This window comes from Seriola aureovittata, chromosome 20 (genome assembly GCF_021018895.1).
Source record: "Seriola aureovittata isolate HTS-2021-v1 ecotype China chromosome 20, ASM2101889v1, whole genome shotgun sequence".
Taxonomy (NCBI): domain Eukaryota; kingdom Metazoa; phylum Chordata; class Actinopteri; order Carangiformes; family Carangidae; genus Seriola; species Seriola aureovittata.
In genome coordinates this window covers 8,269,543-8,285,984 of record NC_079383.1, presented here as the reverse complement: position 1 = coordinate 8,285,984, position 16,442 = coordinate 8,269,543, and the positions used below count along the sequence as shown (strand labels likewise).

Genomic DNA, 16,442 nt, shown 5'->3' with positions numbered 1-16,442 from the left:
CATTGAAGCCTGTTATTTAAATGAATACATTTACTGGAATTGAAACAAATATACTGAATATAATGTGGCTCAGATTTGATTGAACATAATAACCCTTTTGTGTTAACTGTGAAAGGAATACTGTACAATTACTTTATTTAAACTACAAGTAGATGTGGTACAGACTTAATTATTTTATTATTTCACTTAGCTGATTCCCCAAGAGCAGTGGAGATTACGAGGAGCCTGGCAGAAATGATTGTGAAGGACCTGCAACCTCTTTCCGTGGTGGAAGATGACGGATTTAGGAATTTTGTGAGGACACTTGACTCACGGTACAAAATTCCTAGTAGAAAATCTTTAATTGAGTGGAAACTACCAGCTCTTTATGAAGACTGCTGCTCTAAGGTCAGAAAGGCATTGAGTGGTGTGGACAATGTTGTGCTTACAACTGACATGTGGACATCAAGAGCCACAGAGGCATATTTAACAGTCTCATGCCACGTCATAGATGAAAACTGGCAAATGCTGGCATGTGCTAGAAACGTGCTCTGTTCCTGGACAACACACTGCAAACAATATTTCTTCACAATTAACCAGAATTGCGGAAGAATGGGGCGTAACGGACAAGATTCTGGCTGTAATTGATAATGGCGCCAACATGGTTGCTGCTGTGCGCAAAGCAGGTTGGGCATACTACCCATGTTTTGCATACACTTTGAATTTGGTGGTGAAAGACTTTTTCAAGGCTCACCCTGACTTGCTTGAGATTCAGCAGAAAAGCAGCGCTGTTTTTGCTTTCTTTCACCATAGCACTAAAGCTGCAGACAAGCTCAAAGCAATTCAGAAGCAGCAGAAGTTCCCTGAACAAAAACTAATTCAAGTAGTTGAGACAAGTTGGAACTCTGTATTCTACATGTGGGAGAGATTGTCTGAGCAAAAGGAGGCAGTTACCACAGTCCTCTGTCTCCTTGGAAAGAGCTCACTTTGCTTAAGTGAGGAAGAATGGTCTGTCATCAGTCTCTCCATCGATGCACCATTTGAGGAAGCAACCAGGGAGATATCAACAGAAAAACATGTTTCAGTCAACAGAAAAACATGTTTCAGTCAACAGAAAAACATGTTTCAGTTTCAAAGGTGATTCCTCTGGTGTCACTGCTTCTCAAAACCATTGCAACTTCTGAGCGCCAAGGTAGCAAGCTAGCTGCTGAGCTGTCAGTGCAATGTCACCATCGTTTCAGGGCTATTGAAACGTTTTATGATCTCTGAGCAAACTTGCCAAGAAACACCTGGGAGTGGTTGCAACATCAGTGCCAGCCGAGAGTATTTTTTCAAAGGCAGGACAGTTACTAAGTAACAGGCAATGTGCAATAAAAGCGAAAAATGTGAACATGATACTGTTCCTGAACAAAAACCTCTAACAAATACCTCTGTTCTGCACAGGGGGACAGGGCCCACAGGGGGGCTTCTGGGAATATTTCTTTGAACTCAAGGCTTTGGGGAGAAATTTTATTAAATTTTTGTATTGTAGTTTCTGAATACTCTACCTGAAAAAAATTATTTGTTTTAATTTGTTCTCGAGTGATAATTTTGTGCACTTTGTTAATTTAAGAAAAACATCCAGACATAACAATGTATGGGGAAAAATTGTTTTGTTACTGTTCTATTGTTTCTGAACAAAAACTTTTATTATGATAATAAAGTATTTTCTATTTACCTATGAACTTTGCCCAACTTCTGTCCTGGGTTTTAACTAATTAATAATCCAAAAGAAAAATCATAATAACACTTAAAGATCATGAAAATTCATTCAGATTTAGCAATTTGATAATGCATCCACCTTAATTATTAAAAAGTATCGGTATCGGCGATACTGGCCCTGTATTTACTTGGTATTGGATCGATACCAAATCTTGCAGTATCGCACACCACTAGTCACCAGCATTTCTCCCAACCTCTTCAATGTAGAGCCTCCTCCTGTATGGTTTCTGCTGCTGCCAAGATGGCTTGATTGATGTCCACAGGATGTAGGCGTTGTAATGTGAAATGTCAACCAGGTTGTCGAAGAGGGCCAGTGGCCACCAATTTGTTCATAACAAAACATAAAACAAGACAATATGAATAAATGATCCAAGTATTCTTTCTCATGATACACATATTGTTTATTTTATATGAAAATGCTCATTTGGAAAAAACCTACATATATTTTAGACAACAACATAAGAGTAAGAATAAATAAATGTGTGCGTAACTGATGCGTAATGGCACCTACCTTATCAAGGTTGTCGACACCTCCTTTGCATCTGTTGTAATCTTTGATTATGATGGGCTTTCTCTTCATTTCGTCTCTTATGTCTGGACTGTGATGTTTTGTGCTTAGGAGGAGCACATTCTTGCCCTGTCGGGGAATGTAAGAGACCAGTGTGTGGGTCTTCGTAAAAGCTTAAAAGGTGGAGGAGAAGACCGCTCTCGCTCTTGCCTTGAGCAAATGAGGGAGAAGCTCAGGCTTGTTTCGGCGAATTGTGCCAACCAGGGCCTGTTTCCTCCTGAGCAGCTCCTCTGCCAGTGCGATGAAAGAGAGATGAAAAAATTGTCACAGATAGTGATGTGTCCGTGGAGCCCGTCTGTCATCTCCAGGACCACCCTCATCCCCTGGTTGACTTCAGCAGGATTGCCAGCTGCTGTGCCTGTGTACACCTGCAGTCTCCAGGCGTAGGACGTTTTGACATCACTGGTTGCCCAAATCTTTATTCCATATTTGGCTGGCTTTTTTGGCATGTACTGCATGAAGCTGCACCTGCTTCTGAATGGGACGAGCTGTTCATTCAAGCAGATGTCCCTGTCTGGGCTGAACAGCATCAGCAGGCGGTGCGTCCACATATCCCAAACTTTGCGGAAGGCAACCAGCTTGTCATCATGGCGTTGGGGTCGGGATAGCTTGTCGTCGAACCACAGTGTTCAGCTGATGTGGTGAAACCTCTTGTGGGACATCGTAGCCCAGAAAATGCTCCATCCTGATTTCTCACTCCAGAGGGTGAGGATTGATTCATTTTTTGACCTGTAAACGCCAGCCAAAATGAGCAGCCCCACATAAGCCTGCAGTTCCTCTATGTCCATATCTCACCAGTCTGGGATTGAGCGTCTCCCATGCAGGTTTGTCATGGCCATAATATGCTGCAGGATTTCATCCGTCAGCAGCAGTGCAAAACTGGATGTTGGGTCAATGATTTGGGCGGCGGCATAGTGTGTAGGTCCCGGGATCAAACCACTGGCTGCTGGAACGTAGCGCAGAGACCAAAATATTTTTAAATTTTTTGAAGTCCATCCTGCTGCTTCATCCATCTCCCCTCTGCTCTCATCTTCAGATGAGTTGGAGTTGGACTCCAGCTGGTCTGTTTCTACCTCTGAGGCCTCCTTCGTGTCAGCCTCAGAGTCCTCGGAGGAGGATGAGGAGCCATCCTCGCACTCAGAGTGCTTGATCACTTCCAGAGCCTCCTGTGTGCTGTAATGTCTTGCCATCTCCAAAATTACTACTCCTGCACTACTGCTCATACTTATAACCATGGCTGCAGTGCACCTGCATAAACAACCTGAGCGAGAACCAAAACCAAAACCAAGTCCAATTTTGTTTTGGTGTGGCCTTCTAAGAGAAAAGACTTATGAAGTTGGACACACACACACACAAACACACACACACCATTATCCAACATCAATAGCGATACACACTTATCATTTCAGCAACAAGGCACCCTTGCAGAAAACAGTAAAAAGTGTGAAATTTTGGTGCATGCTTTGAATGGGAAAAAGTAGCGCCATCTGGTGGACAAATATAGAAATTAAAAATTGAAGGCTAGTACTCCAAAATGAAATCTTAACATAAAGGAATGCATTAGTGTACTGTCCTCGCCGAAGTGTGGCAACTCCAACTATACAGTCAGCTAAACTTTCTTAAATCAAGGAATGAGAAGAATGCCCAAATCCTGGTTTGATGATTTAATTTCACTCTTCACATTGAACTGGATCCAATAGGTGATAGACACAGAGTCTAGAGCAGGGGTCACCAACCTTTTTGAAACTGAGAGCTACTTCATGGGTACTGAGTCATACGAAGGGCTACCAGTTTGATACGCTCTTCTGAAATAACAAATTTGCTCAGTTTGCCTTTAATTATACATTATTAATAATGATTAATGATACTCATCTATGTGAAGACACTGATCACGTTAATGATTTCTCACAATAATTATCAACAATGAAAACAAGGTGGGAAACAGATATCAATATTCAGAACTTTATTAATATCAGTAATTGTTAAATTTTCAGATGATCACTTACATCACTACATTTCATAGGAAAAATGTCCCATTTTCACTAGCCACTGACAAACCCTTTTAACAAACCATTAACTATGTTGCACCATATTTCAAAAAGTTATCAATTATGTAATGTTAAAGAAAAATCAACTTACATATTTTTAAATAAATCTTGTCACATTTTGAACTAATGACCAAATCTGCGGTATTTTTAACAAAATTATAACTGTTAGATGTCACGAACACACTTTTAAATTGAACACAATTCTTCAATATTTTAATTCAAATTTGCCATGGCACTACCATGTTGCTACTGACAACATCTGGTATCTGTTTCTTTGTTAGTGGGAAGACTGGCATTGCATGCTGTTCACCAGTGTACTGTAATCTGGTTTGTAACTTGACACTGCAACTGTGAGTGAGTCTTTCAGATGTGCATCAGTGAGGCTTGTTCTGTGTTTGTTCTTGATGAAGTTCATGTCAGAAAACGCTGATTCACAGAGATAGGTTGAACCAAACAGGCTGGCAACCTTCATAGCTGCTGTGCATACACCACTGTACTTCTCTGTGTCAACAAGGCACCAAAAGTTTGGTGTAGCCTGGTGGGCTTTGAGGTGGAGGTCATTTTGCAATGTTGTGATTTCAATCTCCACCTGTCCAGCATCAAAGTTGAACGTTGCACTTAGTTGCTCAGCATGTTGCGTCCACATTCATGAAAGGATTGGAAATGAATGACACACATGGCTCAAGCTGATCAAGGCCACAAAACCTATTCTCAAACTCTTGCCCAAGTCTGTTTATGACTTCACAGTACTTTTCTGCAACTTTATCAAATGTCTCAGATGCAGAAGCATTGTCTTTCAGCAGCGACTGCACAGAGGGAAAGTGCAGCACCTTTTTCTCTGTAAATGAAATGTGAAAATGTTCATCTTGGCTTTAAATGAATTTAAAGCACTTATCATATCAACAACAGCCTTATCTTTGCCTTGCAGCTCGCAGTTCAAGTGGTTTAGTTTCCCAGTAATGTCCGTCAAAAATGCAAGGTCAAGTGTCCACTCTGTGTCCTCTGCATGAACTCTTTGATTTCACCAAAAAGTGACAAAAAACTATGAACGGGAGTCATTACATGCTCAAAGCCGATCACTTTTGCACATAACGCCTGCTGGTGAATGATGCAGTGGTAATGCAGAAATTTTGAGAAGTCTGGGTCACCTTTACAGTGAGCGATGAAACCTGTATGTCGGCCAATCATAGCAGGAGCCCCATCTGTAGTCACCGCTACCAGCTTTTCCAAAGGTACCTTTTTCTGTACAAAAAACTCCCGTCCTGGTTGTCTTTAAGGGCAGTAGTGTCAAGAGTTCTTCTCTTGTGGAGAAATCTTCAAACACCATCCGAATAAAAATCAACAGCTGCGCTGTACTGCTGCTGTCCACGGACTCGCCGCACTGGATGGTAAACCACCTGCACTTCGCCAGATCCCAGTCCAGCTGATCGGCCAAATTACCAGACATAGCTGACACTCGTCTAGCCATCGTAGATGCCCCCAGTTGGACGTCGGAGAGAGTGGAGATTAGATCAGTTCCATTTTTCTCATCTTTAAGTGCAGTGTTTGCAATTATCATCATTGCTTCTTTGACAACTTCTCCGTCTGAAAATGTCTTCTTCTTCTTGGTCAGAAAATGTGTAGCTCTAAACGAGGCTTCGGTTGCTTTATGTGACTTTTTCACCGGCCTCGTGAAAAAAGATTGTTGCTTACCAAAAGCTGCCTTTAGCTCACGGGCTTTTTCTGCCTGTAGTGCGCTTCCTGGTGGGTAGTTAGCATGGTAGCTTTTGTGACACATAGTGAAGTGTCTCTGAAGTGTGCCGCTTTGCTGTCGCCGCAGTCGCCCCGCAAATGAGACACACGCAGGTTTCTTTCACAGTCGTAAAAAATAACTCCTCCTCCCATTCGTTGTGAAAGTGATAAGTTTTCTTTCTTTTTTCTGCCATTTTTTGGGGGTAAGAAACTGCATTCAGCGCTAGAGAGTATATACACCACTAAACATCAAATTTGACAGGTTTCCCCCTCAGGGTTTATAGGTCACAAGGTCATGGGGGAGTAAGGGGGGTCAGGAAGGGGGTGGGGTCAGGAGGAGGTTATGCTGACGTAATGTGCGTTCCCAAAGGGTGAGGGGTGTATATTAAAGGACTACGTCACCATCCATACTTGTTAACAAGCAACAAGTCCTGATGACTGTGTGAGAACACATTACCATAAGAGCTCACCCTCTCTTTGTCACACACACACACACACACACACACACACACACGCTGAGTCCACCACCCCTCCCTCTCCTTGTCACACACACACACACACACACACACACACACACACACACAAACACACACACACACACACACACACACACACTTCAGCCAAGTATTGATGACTATGTGAGAAACAAAGTTAAAAAGTTCTTAAAACATAGGATCTCTGTGAATCAGCCTATTCATTGGAAAGGCTCATCATCCAAACTTATTAGCAAGCAGCAAGTATTGATGACTGTGTGATAAACAAAGTTAAAAAGTTCTTAAAGCATATTACCGCTGTGAGACAGCTGTTTCAACGGAACAGGTCATCACGCATACGTATTCACAAACAACAAACCCTTTATTGTAGAAAATTAAACTTTAACAATTTACATGGGTATAAATGCATGTTCTCCTGGGTGTATCAGACGCAGGATTCGTTGAAAACAGACAACACCGACAACATGAGCCACGGTATGAGAAAACTTTATTTTACCACAACCGTTATCGCTTGAAGAAATCATTTAAAAAAAAAAAAACGTTTAAATATAGCACTTATTTATTTTAGAAAATAAAGTTTCTGCAGAGGTTCACCATCTTCCTCTACAAAACATCACCAGCACATATATCGGTAAGTAATATATTCCCTCTCCCTGAATCACTATTTATTTAATTTGAAAAAGATCTGCGCTCTTCAACTATGATTTATTTACTTATTTAATTTTGTTTTTAAAGTTACCCCCGACGAGCTGGAGGGTCTGTGCTTTACGCAATCAGACTACGGTAATGTTACCATTTGTTTATTTATTTATTTTTTGTTTGTTTTGTTCTTCTATTTAACAACATCAATATCGGAAACGGAATCATTCACTCTCCAACTACCTACAGATTTAATAGACGCTGCTGATCGGCTTAGCCGGGCTGGAAATCCGGCCGTTTTCCACGGGGAATTAGGAGGCGTAGAAGAAGGGCCGAGTTCACCGGCAATCCGTCCCGAGAGTATCTGTCCGAGGGTCAACCGTTTACGGCTTCCAAAACGCCGTAAACCCGCTCTGCCGGACTCGTCTGCCAAAAATATCAGATCGGAAGGTCCGGCAAAGGAATCTGCCGACGGTCCAGATGTAACGGGTAAGTCCATGAAAACTTTTTTAAACGTTTCTTTGGATTAGAGTATTTTAACAATTCCTGCGGACATCCCGCTTTTACCGCTTACACATTTAAAATGAAGGCCGGTCTTCCTACGGACTTCCGGAATGTAGGGGCGTGTCTGTGACGCATTTCCGGTAGTGTATTTGGAAGCCAGCGCCACCAGCGGTGTGGTGATGTAATGTCACCTTGAATTTAGCTGCATGGAGTGGAGAATAAATATTGTTTTTTATTAACTGCGTTTATTATGCCTATGTACAGGGGTTCAGTCAACTATACCTCCAGAGAGTCCTGAGACTCCTGCCACGCAGCCGCATCTACCCGGCCCAGCGGACGGACAAGCGCCCCTGGCAACTGCACCTCCGGAGACTCCTGAGATCCCTACCACCCAGCCACATCTACCAGGCCCATCGGACGGACAAGCGGCCGTGACAACTACCCCTCCGGAGACTCCTGAGATCCCTGCCACCCAGCCACATCTACCAGGCCCATCGGACGGACAAGCGGCCGTGGCAACTACCCCTCCGGAGACTCCTGAGATCCCTGCCGCGCAGCCGCATCTACCAAGCCCATCGGACGGACAGACGCCCGCGGCTACGAGACTGATCAAAGGTAGGATTACTTAGTACATTTTATTTATTTACGGTATATGATATAAAATACACGTAACCTAAAATGACATAACCCGAATCGTTAAATACTAAAGCTAAAGGTACATGACACGCTGAATTAAAACATCTCCTCTCATCGTCTTTCATCACAGAGGGAACACCGAGGAGACATTTGATTCGTCAGCCCAGAAGAGGGCGGAGAGGACCCCCCTACCTTCGTCGGAGAAACTCAAGAACGCACTCCGTCAATCCTCAGTGTCTGTGTGCGAGCAATCGCAGAGTCATTCTACAGTTGGGTCAGGGTCTTTTATCCGCTTTCATTGCTTTGTGTGAGAAGTTGTAAAGTAAGGTGTGACATTTCAACATGGCTAAAGAATTAAACCTGGGCTTTTTTTATGATCTTTGTCAGTCTGACGTGGTTCCAAGCGAGTTAGAGAAATATGTAGAGGAATTAAACCGTATTTCACCCGCTTTAGCGGTAGACGATAGCATAGCCAACATACCTGAAAATTCCCCAGAATCTGATCCTTTTGCGGAAATCCAACAAATCTGCAATACAGAAAATTATTTCCAAAATATAGAAGATGCTCTCAGATTAGTCGATCAGATACCGTCATCCAACCCCTCCCAGCAGCACGGGTCTGACCCTCAGGCCTCTTTCACAGCCGATGCGTCGCACGCTCCCTCTCCTCAAACCCCGCTGATAGTGACCGATATTGAACCCATCTCCCCTGCCTCGCACGCTGCTCATACAAGCGTGTGTGAATCAAACCCCACTCGTCAGAGCGGGGGAAATTCAATGCGGGAGGTCGAACCGTGTAGAACAGTAACCCGCGACCGTTTCAACAATTTAGAAATAAGACAAGTTTTTAATGTACCACCTCCTAGAAACGTGCCTGATCTTGCTCAATTTTACCAAGATGTCGTCGGGATCCTCAGGGATCTGGCCGACGAAGTGAAATTAAAGGCTAAACGTAATGATGTGATACAGTTAGAAATAAAAGGCGAAAACATGCAAAATCACGTTAACGTGACCGTCGACGAAGCCGGTGAAGCTATCCTGCCGGCTTTTGAAGGTTTACTAGAACGCTTAGTGCAGTCAAACAAAGATATAGCCTCAGACGCTAACCTTGAATTAATCATTCAGGTGGTGCAAAACCCCAGAGGGGGTAAGAAACGAAAAGCGGCCAAAACTTTAGACTGCGAAATAATAAATAAAAAAAGGAAACATCTGTACATTGTAAACAATAGGAACGATCAGCTTTGCTTCGTCATCAACTTAGCTCATCTCATTGACCCTCAACTCACGGACAGAGAGGCCGAAGAAAGAGGAATAGAGTTGCAACGTCTCGTCTGAGTGATCAGACATCGGTGACCTTTAGCGACGTAGGCAAATTAGAAAATATTGTTAATCGTAAAATTGTAGTGTTTTACAGAACCCCTGACAACCGTCCCCTCTCTAAATTTGAAACCGACTTTTCGGATCGGTCTAACCCCCTGTTTCTATTTTTATGCCAAAACCATTACTACGGAATAAAAAATCTAAAAGCCTTTTTAGGGGTCAGGCACATCTGTCACTATTGCTATAGAAGCTATGAAAATCCCCACTCGCATCACTGCAAAGGTTTCTGCTCCGTCTGCAACGACCCCGCCTGCGTTAAACAAAAGTCAGCCCCCGTACTCTGCGGCGATTGTCACAGGACGTGTCGCACGCCCTCTTGTTTTACCAGGCATAAAGAAGCAAAACTAGCACCCGTAAACCAAACGTACGTCAGCACTTGCGATCTGATAAAAAGATGTCTGGAATGTAAAAAAATGTACCGTGTGGCTAGCGGTAATGGTATTGATCGTCATGAGTGTATGAAGCCTAAATGTAAAATCTGCGGTGAGAAATTGCTCGGCGTCGACGATCACCAATGCTACATTCAGAGTGTTCCACCAGCCACACAACACAGTGAGAAATTGATTTTCTATGATTTTGAAACATTTCTCAATCAGGACGGCAACCACGTCCCTTTTCTGGTGTGTACAAAAACACTGAACGGTGTGGAGTGGGCCTCTTATGGTCTACAGTGCGCCAGAGACTTTGTCCTGCACTTCAGAAGACCATTTTACCAGGGAACTAAGTTCATAGCCCACAACGCAAAAGGTTTTGACAGCTACTTGGTCCTTAACAGCATGGTAGAGCTGGGTTTAGAACCCTCTCTCATCATGCAAGGAAGTAAAATCCTCAGCTTCACAGATACCGATTATGATTTAAAATTTATCGACTCTCTGTGTTTCCTCACCATGCCTCTCAGCGCTATGCCCAAAGCGTTAGGTTTCGGTGATCAAACCAAGGGCTACTTCCCTCACAGGTTCAGCTCCAAGGAGCGCTTAAATTACATCGGGCGCTACCCGCCTGAGAGTGATTATGGCATAGAAAGCATGACGGCTCAGAGGCAGGAAGAGTTCCGCGACTGGTATACTAACGCCAGTCGCGGTGTTTTTAACTTTGAGAGGGAAGCTCGGTACTATTGTAAAAAGGACGTCGATATTCTCGCTGAAGGCTGCGTCCGGTTCAGGAATCAGTTTCTCGTCGACACAGGCGTGGACCCTTTCAGCTGCATTACCATCGCATCGGCATGCATGAAGGTCTTTCGCACAAATTTCCTGCCTCCTAAAACCTTAGCCATACCCTCACCCGATGACTATAGAAGACAGTGTAAACTATACTCCAACGCCTCCATCCAGTGGTTAGAGTGGGTAGCACACAGCCAAAACATCTTTATCCAGCATGCCTTAAACAGGGGAGAGAAGCAGATCGGCCCTTACTCTGCAGACGGCTATGCCGAAATCAACGGTGAAAAGTATGTTTGGGAGTTTCTGGGGTGCTTTTACCACGGCTGTCCGACGTGTTTTCAACCTCATGAAACCTGTCCTCTGACGGGGGCCCCCTTCGAGGAGCTTCATGCGGCCACCGTGGAGAGATTACAGAAGCTAAAGTGTGTTTACGGCGTCCGCACAGTCGTCATGAGAGAACACGACTGGACAGAGATGAAAAAATCCCACCCCGGGGTGAAAAGGTTTCTCAAGGACTTTCAGGCACCCGAACCTCTCTACCCTCGCCAAGCTCTTTATGGAGGCAGGACGAGCGCCGTGAGACTGAGGTACACGGCGGGGCCTAATGAAACCGTGCGATACGTGGACGTCACTTCACTGTACCCGTACGTTAACTGTAGCTTTCCTTACCCGCTAGGTCACCCTACCATCATCCACAAAGACTTTGACGAGCCTCAAAATTACTTTGGGTTGATCAGGGCCGTCGTCTATCCTCCACGCAGGCTGTTTTTCCCCGTTTTACCTTACAGAACCTCTAGGGGTAAACTGGTTTTCACCCTTTGCCGTACCTGCGCCGAGATCAACAACCAGCAGGGTCCTTGCAGACACGACGAGGAGGCCAGAGCACTGACGGGGGTTTGGGTGACGGTTGAACTTAACAAGGCTCTAGAGTTGGGGTACAGAGTCGCCAAGATCACCGAAGTGTGGCACTTTGACAGACGCAGTGACTCCATTTTTGTCAAGTACATGCACGCCTTTCTCAAAGGTAAGCAGGAAGCTTCGGGCTACCCACCCGAGGCCTCCGATCAGCAAAGCAGAGAAAAGTACATCCAGGACTATCGGGTCAATCAGGGCATTCAGCTAGACGCCAGCAAAATCGCGGTGAACCCGGCCAAGAGACAGGTGTCTAAGCTGTGTCTCAACAGCTTCTGGGGTAAGTTTGCTCAGAAAACTAATTTGACGCAAACCAGCCTCGTCAGCGATTCTGAAGAGTTTTTCCGTTTTCTGTTTTCGGGACAGTATAAAGTTCAGTACTTTACTTTTCTCAACGATAAAACCGCCATCATTCAATGGAACTACAGCGAGCGTTGCGTCGTGCCCCCAGGCAGAGCCAATAATGTATTCATCGCTGCGTTCACCACCGCCTACGCCCGCCTCAAGCTGTACGGTTATATGGAACGGTTAGGACAGAACGTTCTCTATACGGACACCGACAGCTTGATCTACGTGGTGAAAGACGGGGAGTCCCCCTTGGAGCTGGGTAATTACCTGGGGGACTTGACGGACGAGCTGGGGGGTGATAGCATCCAAGAATTTGCGGCGGCCGGTCCCAAGAGTTACGGGTACCAGACCAGAAACGGTAAGAAAGCAGTGTTGCGTGTCAAGGGTATCACGCAGACCCGGGAAAGCTGCGAGCGGGTCAACTTTGACGGTATCAAGGAACTAGTGGAGGGTTACCTGAAAGACTCGCAAGAGGGCGTGATTGAGACTCCTCAGCGCACCATTATAAGAGATAAAAAGAGCTTTTCGCTGAAGGATTCAACATTTCTAAAAAAGTTTAGAGTGGTGTATGACAAAAGACGTCTCTTTAGCGACGGGAAGACTTTGCCATTTGGGTATTAGAATTTGAAAAAAAAAAAGAAAATGTCACACCTCACTGTTACGGAGGAGATTGATTTTGATCCTAGACTCACTGTGCCTTTTTCATGTTTGGTTGTGGGACCCAGTGGATGTGGGAAAACTTATTTTGTAAAAAATGTACTGGAAAACCTCAATCATGTCATGGATGCTGTACCGGAAAACATTGTGTGGATTTATACTTCATTTCAACCTATGTATGCTGAACTGCAAAAGATGAATAAAAATATTAAATTTGTGGAAGGGCTACCTGATTCTTTTGAAGACTCGAACCTGTTTCCTCCCGACCAGAAGCATCTGATCATTTTGGACGACGTTATTTTTCAAGCCTACGACCACCCTGAAGTGGTCAGACTTTTCACCCAGTACAGACATCATAGAAAAATGAGCGTTATGATGCTGACCCAGAATGTATTTCACCGAGGCAAACACAGTCGTACCATTAGTCTGAACAGCAATTATCTGGTGATGTTTAAAAACCCTCGGGACAAGTTACAGGTAAATATATTGGCTAATCAAATCTTCCCCTCACAAAAAGCCTTTTTCCTGGAAAGCTTTGAAGACGCCACCAGAGACCCCCACGGTTATTTAATCGTCGACCTCACACCCTCCTGCCCAGAACGGTACAGACTGAGGACGGGCATACTTCCTCACCAGTGGCCGACCGTCTACGTTCCCAAAACGAAGTCTGCATAAAAAAAATTAAAAAAAATGTCGGCCCATATAAAAAGGAACGCTCCCTTACTACAAGCTCTGTACCAGGCCACGCCTCAGAAACAACGAGACATTCTCACCCACTGCTCCCCTGATTTTCTCAAAGCTCTGTGCGAGATTGCCTTAAATGTCTTGAAAGGGAACATTCCTCTATCTCCTTCTCAATACAAAAAACTAAAGAGGCAGAAGAAAATTATCAGACTGCTGGCAGATAAAAACACCGGTTTAAAACGCAAACAGCTGGCTCTAAAGAAACAGTCGGGCGGCTTTCTTTTACCGCTGCTTTCGGCCGTCGTGCCCATCATCGGTAACCTTCTAGGGGGACTCGCTAGTAGACGATAAAATGTCTCTGAGGACGACCCAGAAAATGTTTCTCGTCTCACCGCAGCAGCTGAGCCGTCTGACTCGACCGGAGCCGTCCATCAGACAAACGGCAGAAGACGATTTGGATGCGAAAATGAGAGCGATATTAAATGAACCGGGATTGAGTTCGGACGAAAAAGTTAAGAAATACAACGCTCTGCTGCAGAGATATCTCACTCTGATTAAACAAGGCCAGAACGACGAGCCTCGAGTTACTTTGACTCTGCATCGTGACCGGTCGAGCGATGACGCGACAGCCGTTCAGGCTGAGCCTGAGCAGCGCGAGGTCCGAGACGTTTCCCAACCCGATCGGGAGGACTTGGATGAAACGGGCTACGATGTGGTCAAAAGCCTTCCCCAACGCAATCGCAAAAACGCAGAGTACATCATGAAGAAATTATCCAAAGGTGACGGTGGTTGGACTTCGACGGGGGAGTTGGTTTATAAGGGCGAGGTTGTGAAAGGGTCTCATATGATCGATTTATTTAAAAACCTTTCACTCTCTTATAAAAAGAAAACCCATACCCCGCCCCCTACAGGATGGATGACTTTCTTGAGTACTCTGAAGGAACTCAACATCCCCTTATCCTCCGTGGGTAACCCTCGAGCTCGTGAACAATACCGCCGGCTAAGAACAAGCGGAGCTCAGGTCGTTTTTGAAGAAGAAGAAGAAGAAGAAGAAGAGGAGTCTCCGGCGGCTGCTCGAGGCATACAGCGAGGGAGTAAGAAAAAGAAAAAAACTCTCCTATCCCCACACTGGATTACTCCTCAGGTAGAAGAAGAAGAAGAAGAAGAAGAAAAAGAACTAGAGACTAAACGACGTAAAATAAAAATGTCGCCGCAGTGGATCAACTTCTCCTAATAAACATTAGTAAGAGACGAATCATATTTTTTTTGTCTTTTCTCAATAAAGTCTTTATTCACTTCATTTTGAGTCTACGATACATTTTTTTTATTGAATAATACTACAATACTACGTAGGAATAAAAAAAAAAAAAAAAAAAAAAAAAACACAAGGGTGTCACAAGTTGTAGCAATCTTTAAACATTTGTAAAGAGCAAGTAGCATGGTTAAAAGATTCTGAGCTACGGTTTCTGATACAACATTGATATTTTTTCACAAAGTTGGTGACCTTTAGGTCATTTTTTATCGCATCGTCGTTATACAGAGACAATACTTGTTCAAAAGATAAACCGCAGGCCCTATGACAGAGATAATAAACGCAGTGCTGACCGCAGGCGGTGGACAAGGGTTGTTGAAACTGACGATCGTGGTACAATATCTTTTTAGAACGGTTTTCCAAAAACTGTAAGATGCTCGAAGGATAATGATCAAAGTCCGGAGGAAATCCGTAAGAGTCAAAAAAAGGGGCTACGCCGTCCTCTTCCAGAGTCAGAGATAACCAATGCTCTCCGGGCATATGCGTGGTGTGGGTGTTGACGATAAAGTAAGCCGGGGCTCTGAACGAAGGACTCAGCAACGGCAGCTGGTCGGAAGCCCACACGCCGCAAAATACATTTCCTAGCAAACGATGCAAGAGATTTTCCAGTTGATGGTTATCCATTTTAATTATTCCGCCTTAATAATAATCCACCAACACTTGTCTTTTAGAGTTGATCTCCAGAATGGAGTCGTAACAAGCGTAGACAATCAGAGTGGTGGTATGTGGTAGCGGTACTCTGAATCTCATCTCCAGTCTTAAATTCCCGTTGTGTACGGGGGACAGAGCGTCGTTGTCTTCCCCCGGGTTGAGATTAAACACAAACAAAGAGTACCCCGCGTTAAATTCTTCGCGGTTGATGCTCAGAGGTCTCCCCGTGGCGATAAACATGTTGTAAAACTCTCTGACCGAAATCCCGTGGTTAAACTGGGGCTTGACAGAGGGCCAGATATTCCACATCGTTGTGGAGAAAATTGAAGGGTGACAGGTCTCTTCTCCCCGTGAAGGCTTCGTGGTTTACCATACCCAAAACCACGTATTTGGGTATAGCTCCCAGAAAGAGATTCTCCTGGTTACATATCCTGGAATTCTGCGGGATGGAGTAGGTTTTCACATTGACGCGCGACAGGGGGTAGAGCGCGTTCCCCCTCAATAAAGCCGTCGCGTGACCTAAGCGCACGGCGGGTGAAACGGTGACTTTTTTGACAAACAGAGAGGCCCCTAATATTCTCAAACGGAAAGCGGAGTCGCGGGCTCCCATGAGGCAGAAGGCGTCGCTGGTGCGGGTCAGTTTAACTCTCATATCTACCGAATTCAAAAGGAGCCTCTCGCAGAAAAATACGTCCCCGTGGAGAGGACCCAACAGGTGTACTTCTCTGGAATTGGCGGTAAAGGCGGCTCTCTTATTTAATCCTCTGTTAGGACCGTTATTGGTTACGATGGAGTCTAAGGCTCCTGTCGTATCTTTAAAAAATAGACCCGCGGAGAATTGACTCCCCAGCGTGTCACCAGAAAAGTTGAGCAGAGTTTCGATCATGGCTCTGTAGGGGTGCGTGGCGCTAGACTGAGAGATCAATCGATCCCCCAGAGTAACGTCGCACTGGCTGAAGATTGTATTCAGAGGGTAAT

The 16,442-nt window shown here is 44.6% G+C and overlaps 1 pseudogene; it reads right to left on the bottom strand.

Moving 5' to 3' along the window:
• Nucleotides 1-1,396: 1,396 nt before the first annotated feature.
• LOC130161656 (piggyBac transposable element-derived protein 4-like) lies at nucleotides 1,397-3,498 on the bottom strand (annotated as a pseudogene).
• Nucleotides 3,499-16,442: the final 12,944 nt, after the last annotated feature.